Below are 6,556 nucleotides of genomic sequence, written 5' to 3'. Positions count from 1 at the left end.
ACTATGTAACCTGGACCATTACAGTAGTGAGTCACTATATAACCTGGACCATTACAGTAGTGAGTCACTGAGTCACTATGTAACCTGGACCATTACAGTAGTGAGTCACTATGTAACCTGGACCATTACAGTAGTGAGTCAATGAGTCACTATGTAACCTGGACCATTACAGTAGTGAGTCACTGAGTCACTATGTAACCTGGACCATTACAGTAGTGATTCACTGAGTCACTATGTAACCTGGACCATTACAGTAGTGAGTCACTATGTAACCTGGACCATTACAGTAGTGAGCCACTATGTAACCTGGACCATTACGGTAGTGAGTCACTATGTAACCTGGACCATTACAGTAGTCAGTCACTATGTAACCTGGACCATTACAGTAGTGAGTCACTATGTAACCTGGACCATTACAGTAGTGAGTCACTATGTAACCTGGACCATTACAGTAGTGAGTCACTATGTAACCTGGACCATTACAGTAGTGAGCCACTATGTAACCTGGACCATTACTGTAGTGAGTCACTATGTAACCTGGACCATTACAGTAGTGAGTCACTATGTAACCTGGACCATTACGGTAGTGAGTCACTATGTAACCTGGACCATTACACTAGTGAGTCACTATGTAACCTGGACCATTACAGTAGTGAGTCACTATGTAACCTGGACCATTACACTAGTGAGTCACTATGTAACCTGGACCATTACACTAGTGAGTCACTATGTAACCTGGACCATTACACTAGTGAGTCACTATGTAACCTGGACCATTACACTAGTGAGTCACTATGTAACCTGGACCATTACAGTAGTGAGTCACTATGTAACCTGGACCATTACAGTAGTGAGTCACTATGTAACCTGGACCATTACAGTAGTGAGTCACTATGTAACCTGGACCATTACAGTAGTGAGTCACTATATAACCTGGACCATTACAGTAGTGAGTCACTATGTAACCTGGACCATTACAGTAGTGAGTCACTATGTAACCTGGACCATTACAGTAGTGAGTCACTATGTAACCTGGACCATTACAGTAGTGAGTCACTATGTAACCTGGACCATTACACTAGTGAGTCACTATGTAACCTGGACCATTACAGTAGTGAGTCACTATGTAACCTGGACCATTACAGTAGTGAGTCACTATGTAGCCTGGACCATTACAGTAGTGAGTCACTATATAACCTGGACCATTACAGTAGTGAGTCACTATGTAACCTGGACCATTACAGTAGTGAGTCACTATGTAACCTGGACCATTACAGTAGTGAGTCACTATGTAACCTGGACCATTACAGTAGTGAGTCACTATGTAACCTGGACCATTACACTAGTGAGTCACTATGTAACCTGGACCATTACAGTAGTGAGTCACTATGTAACCTGGACCATTACAGTAGTGAGTCACTATGTAACCTGGACCATTACAGTAGTGAGTCACTATGTAACCTGACCATTACAGTAGTGAGTCACTATGTAACCTGGACCATTACAGTAGTGAGTCACTATGTAACCTGGACCATTACAGTAGTGAGTCACTATGTAACCTGGACCATTACAGTAGTGAGTCACTATGTAACCTGGACCATTACAGTAGTGTGTCACTATGTAACCTGGACCATTACAGTAGTGAGTCACTATGTAACCTGGACCATTACAGTAGTGAGTCACTATGTAACCTGGACCATTACAGTAGTGTGTCACTATGTAACCTGGACCATTACAGTAGTGAGTCACTATGTAACCTGGACCATTACAGTAGTGTGTCACTATGTAACCTGGACCATTACAGTAGTGAGTCACTGAGTCACTATGTAACCTGGACCATTACAGTAGTGAGTCACTATGTAACCTGGACCATTACAGTAGTGAGTCAATGAGTCACTATGTAACCTGGACCATTACAGTAGTGAGTCACTGAGTCACTATGTAACCTGGACCATTACAGTAGTGAGTCACTGAGTCACTATGTAACCTGGACCATTACAGTAGTGAGTCACTATGTAACCTGGACCATTACAGTAGTGAGCCACTATGTAACCTGGACCATTACGGTAGTGAGTCACTATGTAACCTGGACCATTACAGTAGTCAGTCACTATGTAACCTGGACCATTACAGTAGTGAGTCACTATGTAACCTGGACCATTGCAGTAGTGAGTCACTATGTAACCTGGACCATTACAGTAGTGAGTCACTATGTAACCTGGACCATTACAGTAGTGAGCCACTATGTAACCTGGACCATTACGGTAGTGAGTCACTATGTAACCTGGACCATTACAGTAGTGAGTCACTATGTAACCTGGACCATTACGGTAGTGAGTCACTATGTAACCTGGACCATTACACTAGTGAGTCACTATGTAACCTGGACCATTACAGTAGTGAGTCACTATATAACCTGGACCATTACAGTAGTGAGTCACTATGTAACCTGGACCATTACAGTAGTGAGTCACTATGTAACCTGGACCATTACAGTAGTGAGTCACTATGTAACCTGGACCATTACACTAGTGAGTCACTATGTAACCTGGACCATTACACTAGTGAGTCACTATGTAACCTGGACCATTACACTAGTGAGTCACTATGTAACCTGGACCATTACACTAGTGAGTCACTATGTAACCTGGACCATTACAGTAGTGAGTCACTATGTAACCTGGACCATTACAGTAGTGAGTCACTATGTAACCTGGACCATTACAGTAGTGAGTCACTATGTAACCTGGACCATTACAGTAGTGAGTCACTATGTAACCTGGACCATTACAGTAGTGAGTCACTATGTTACACACTATGTAACTGGACCATTACAGTAGTGAGTCACTATGTAACCTGGACCATTACACTAGTGAGTCACTATGTAACCTGGACCATTACAGTAGTGAGTCACTATGTAACCTGGACCATTACAGTAGTGAGTCACTATGTAACCTGGACCATTACAGTAGTGAGTCACTATATAACCTGGACCATTACAGTAATGAGTCACTATGTAACCTGGACCATTACAGTAGTGAGTCACTATGTAACCTGGACCATTACAGTAGTGAGTCACTATGTAACCTGGACCATTACAGTAGTGAGTCACTATGTAACCTGGACCATTACACTAGTGAGTCACTATGTAACCTGGACCATTACAGTAGTGAGTCACTATGTAACCTGGACCATTACAGTAGTGAGTCACTGAGTCACTATGTAACCTGGACCATTACAGTAGTGAGTCACTATGTAACCTGGACCATTACAGTAGTGTGTCACTATGTAACCTGGACCATTACAGTAGTGAGTCACTGAGTCACTATGTAACCTGGACCATTACAGTAGTGAGTCACTATGTAACCTGGACCATTACAGTAGTGAGTCAATGAGTCACTATGTAACCTGGACCATTACAGTAGTGAGTCACTGTCACTATGTAACCTGGACCATTACAGTAGTGAGTCACTGAGTCACTATGTAACCTGGACCATTACAGTAGTGAGTCACTATGTAACCTGGACCATTACAGTAGTGAGCCACTATGTAACCTGGACCATTACGGTAGTGAGTCACTATGTAACCTGGACCATTACAGTAGTCAGTCACTATGTAACCTGGACCATTACAGTAGTGAGTCACTATGTAACCTGGACCATTGCAGTAGTGAGTCACTATGTAACCTGGACCATTACAGTAGTGAGTCACTATGTAACCTGGACCATTACAGTAGTGAGCCACTATGTAACCTGGACCATTACGGTAGTGAGTCACTATGTAACCTGGACCATTACAGTAGTGAGTCACTATGTAACCTGGACCATTACGGTAGTGAGTCACTATGTAACCTGGACCATTACACTAGTGAGTCACTATGTAACCTGGACCATTACAGTAGTGAGTCACTATATAAGTGAAATGTCTGGACCATTACAGTAGTGAGTCACTATGTAACCTGGACCATTACAGTAGTGTGTCACTATGTAACCTGGACCATTACAGTAGTGAGTCACTATGTAACCTGGACCATTACACTAGTGAGTCACTATGTAACCTGGACCATTACACTAGTGAGTCACTATGTAACCTGGACCATTACACTAGTGAGTCACTATGTAACCTGGACCATTACAGTAGTGAGTCACTATGTAACCTGGACCATTACAGTAGTCAGTCACTATGTAACCTGGACCATTACAGTAGTGAGTCACTATGTAACCTGGACCATTACAGTAGTGAGTCACTATGTAACCTGGACCATTACAGGTCACAGTAGTGAGTCACTATGTAACCTGGACCATTACAGTAGTGAGTCACTATGTAACCTGGACCATTACAGTAGTGAGTCACTATGTAACCTGGACCATTACAGTAGTGAGTCACTATGTAACCTGGACCATTACAGTAGTGAGTCACTATGTAACCTGGACCATTACAGTAGTGAGTCACTATGTAACCTGGACCATTACAGTAGTGAGTCACTATGTAACCTGGACCATTACAGTAGTGAGTCACTATGTAACCTGGACCATTACAGTAGTGAGTCACTATGTAACCTGGACCATTACAGTAGTGAGTCACTATGTAACCTGGACCATTACAGTAGTGAGTCACTATGTAACCTGGACCATTACAGTAGTGAGTCACTATGTAACCTGGACCATTACAGTAGTAACCTGGACCATTACATTAGTGAGTCACTATGTAACCTGGACCATTACAGTAGTGAGTCACTATGTAACCTGGACCATTACAGTAGTGAGTCACTATGTAACCTGGACCATTACAGTAGTGAGTCACTATGTAACCTGGACCATTACAGTAGTGAGTCACTATGTAACCTGGACCATTACAGTAGTGAGTCACTATGTAACCTGGACCATTACAGTAGTGAGTCACTATGTAACCTGGACCATTACAGTAGTGAGTCACTATGTAACCTGGACCATTACAGTAGTGTGTCACTATGTAACCTGGACCATTACAGTGTGAGTCACTGTGTAACCTGGACCATTACAGTAGTTGTTTGCTCTTTGTACATATATCACTGTATCATCTGCAAACATCTGGACCCAGTACAGACAGTAGTGTGTCATTAATGTAAGGCTGGACCATTACAGAAGTGAGTCACTATGTAACCTGGACCATTACAGTAGTGTGTCACTATGTAACCTGGACCCAGTACAGTAGTGAGTCACTATGTAACCCAGTGGACCATTACAGTAGTTGTTTGCTCTTTGTACATATATCACTGTATCATCTGCCCAACAGACATCTTAATGAACTGAACAGACCTGTACAGACAGAAGGTAGATCGTGTAATGTACAGGCTGAACTACAGACCCAGTACAGACAGAAGGCAGGTCATTAATGTACAGGCTGAACTACAGACCCAGTACAGACAGAAGGCAGGTCATTAATGTACAGGCTGAACTACAGACCCAGTACAGACAGAAGGCAGGTCATTAATGTACAGGCTGAACTACAGACCCAGTACAGACAGAAGGCAGATCATTAATGTACAGGCTGAACTACAGACCCAGTACAGACAGAAGGTAGGGTCATTAATGTACAGGCTGAACTACAGACCCAGTACAGACAGAAGGTAGGTCATTAATGTACAGGCTGAACTACAGACCCAGTACAGACAGAAGTACAGGCTGAACTACACAGGTCATCATAATGTACAGGCTGAACTACAGACCCAGTACAGACAGAAGGCAGATCATTAATGTACAGGCTGAACTACAGACCCAGTACAGACAGAAGGCAGGTCATTAATGTACAGGCTGAACTACAGACCCAGTACAGACAGAAGGCAGGTCATTAATGTACAGGCTGAACCACAGACCCAGTACAGACAGAAGGTAGGTCATTAATGTACAGGCTGAACTACAGACCCAGTACAGACAGAAGGCAGGTCATTAATGTACAGGCTGAACTACAGACCCAGTACAGACAGAAGGCAGGTCATTAATGTACAGGCTGAACTACAGACCCAGTACAGACAGAAGGCAGGTCATTAATGTACAGGCTGAACTACAGACCCAGTACAGACAGAAGGCAGGTCATTAATGTACAGGCTGAACTACAGACCCAGTACAGACAGAAGGCAGGTCATTAATGTACAGGCTGAACTACAGACCCAGTACAGACAGAAGGCAGGTCATTAATGTACAGGCTGAACTACAGACCCAGTACAGACAGAAGGCAGGTCATTAATGTACAGGCTGAACTACAGACCCAGTACAGACAGAAGGTAGATCATTAATGTACAGGCTGAACTACAGACCCAGTACAGACAGAAGAGCTCATTAATGTACAGGCTGAACTACAGACCCAGTACAGACAGAAGGTAGATCATTAATGTACAGGCTGAACTACAGACCCAGTACAGACAGAAGGCAGATCATTAATGTACAGGCTGAACTACAGACCCAGTACAGACAGAAGGCAGGATCATTAATGTACAGGCTGAACTACAGACCCAGTACAGACAGAAGGTAGATCATTAATGTACAGGCTGCACTACAGACCCAGTACAGACAGAAGG

General features: G+C 43.2%; 1 long non-coding RNA gene across 1 annotated transcript; it reads right to left on the bottom strand.

The window, feature by feature from the left end:
* Positions 1–352: 352 nt before the first annotated feature.
* On the bottom strand, positions 353–3,593 carry LOC127906642 (uncharacterized). Its single transcript, XR_008062204.1, has 4 exons — positions 3,555–3,593; positions 3,335–3,408; positions 2,087–2,350; positions 353–438 (listed from the first exon to the last, which is right to left on the bottom strand). It is a non-coding gene; the product is annotated as an uncharacterized LOC127906642 (long non-coding RNA).
* Positions 3,594–6,556: the final 2,963 nt, after the last annotated feature.

Source organism: Oncorhynchus keta, chromosome 13 (assembly GCF_023373465.1).
Source record: "Oncorhynchus keta strain PuntledgeMale-10-30-2019 chromosome 13, Oket_V2, whole genome shotgun sequence".
In the NCBI taxonomy this organism is placed as follows: domain Eukaryota; kingdom Metazoa; phylum Chordata; class Actinopteri; order Salmoniformes; family Salmonidae; genus Oncorhynchus; species Oncorhynchus keta.
Note: the sequence above shows the minus strand (reverse complement) of the source record. Positions and strands in the feature narration are given on the sequence as shown.